Below are 1,671 nucleotides of genomic sequence, written 5' to 3'. Positions count from 1 at the left end.
TTTAAGGTCCTTCCCAACCTAAACCATTCTATGATTCTATGCCTTCGACTCGCAGGCCAGCGTTGCCCTGGTGGAATTAATGCTCTCCCCCCCCCCAACTTTTGGGGTCGGTCACTTTTAGAAATGAAAAGCAATGTTGATCTTAAAGTCCTGCTCAAAATTGGGAATAATTCGAGTGCTGTGGCTGGGGCGGGCCTGCTGATGAAATAAGGGGGTTTGCGGTGCCTGGCGGTGTCGGGGGGTGGGGTGGGGGTGGTCCTGCCCTCCCCAATTCCTCCTGCTGTCCGGGATGGTGGGAAAAGCCCCCCTCTCCCCTGTCCCACAGCCCAGGGATGGCAGATGGGGGTGCAGAGGGGAGGGAGGACAAAATGGTACCTGGGGTAAAGGAGAGCTTGAAGGAAGAGAGCGAAAGACAGTGTTGAAGGCAGCCAGAGGCCATAAAGTGCTTATAAGCATATAATTCATGTTGCTGGCAGGGGGCTGTCTGCGGGAGGTGCAGGTTTGGGGGAAGGATGGATGGACAGTCCCCGGTCTTTGGACAGGGCGTTGTGTGGAGCACCTCGGGGTGTTATTGACATCATCGTGGAGAAATCCCCTGCGCTGAGCTTACCGCTCCATCCAGCAAGATTTCATTCATGCTCCCGTTTCTTGATTTTTATTTTTTTTTTAATTTTTTTTTTAATTTTTTTTTTCCCCCCTATTTAAATAAGCAGCCAGGCTGGCAGAGTGTCCACCTACACACGTAGATTCATTGACACCATCAAACGCAATGCCCAGCCACGATGAGGGTTTATTTGCGGGGGGGGTCTGGCTCGCCGCACGCTTCAGCCTGTGCCACAAGTAAAGCAAGTGGCAGAGGTCTATTTTTTAATTTTTTTTTCTTTTTTTCCCCCCTGTTTTAGCAAAACTGTATTTTATTCCCTCACCGTAGAACCCCAGGTGGCTCCCCCAAATGCAGGAACAGGGGAGGGGATGCCGACACGAGGCGCCGCGTTAGTTTTAGCAGGAGCTCCAGCCCTCGGGGGAGAGAAGCGCAGGAAGGGAAACACCGGAGGATCTCCCTCCTCCGGATGTGTTAACGTTTTGCCGACGAATCCCGTCTCCGTGTCGGTTACAAAGTCTGATGTGACTGTTGTGGTGTGGTAGCTCAGTTAGCGAGCAGAGCCCTAAAATACTCTTATCGGCTGCTGCTTGCAACTGAAATACATACAGCCTGTCTGCTCTCCTGTACTGTGTGCCCAGCGCGCGAGGGTCAAGCCAGCATGTTTAAATATATATATTTATTTTAAATTATATATATATTTTTATTCCTTATATATTTTTATTCTTTATATCTATTAATTTTAAATATATATATTTAAACATGCTGGCTTGACACTTGTATGTGTGTATATATGTATATAAATATATATATCTATACGTATATAAATATATATGTATAGAAATACATAGGAATATAAATATATATATAAATATATAGGAATATGAACATATACATACAGCCTGTCTGCTCTCCTGTACTGCGTGCCCAGCGTGCGAGGGTCAAGCCAGCATGTTTAAATATATATATTTATTTTAAATTATATATGTATTTTTATTCCTTTATATAAGGAATAAAAATGTATATAAGGAATAAAAATAATATATTAAAATAATATGTGTATTAAAATA

At 44.3% G+C, this 1,671-nt stretch overlaps 1 protein-coding gene across 1 annotated transcript in view; it reads left to right on the top strand.

Annotated features, from left to right (window-relative positions):
* SGIP1 (SH3-domain GRB2-like (endophilin) interacting protein 1) overlaps positions 1-1,671 on the top strand; it is a 61,776-nt gene that overhangs the window by 38,506 nt on the left and 21,599 nt on the right. The window lies entirely within an intron of this gene.

This window comes from Charadrius vociferus, unplaced genomic scaffold (assembly GCF_000708025.1).
Source record: "Charadrius vociferus isolate BGI_N301 unplaced genomic scaffold, ASM70802v2 scaffold423, whole genome shotgun sequence".
In the NCBI taxonomy this organism is placed as follows: domain Eukaryota; kingdom Metazoa; phylum Chordata; class Aves; order Charadriiformes; family Charadriidae; genus Charadrius; species Charadrius vociferus.
This window is presented reverse-complemented; position numbering and strand designations above follow the sequence as displayed.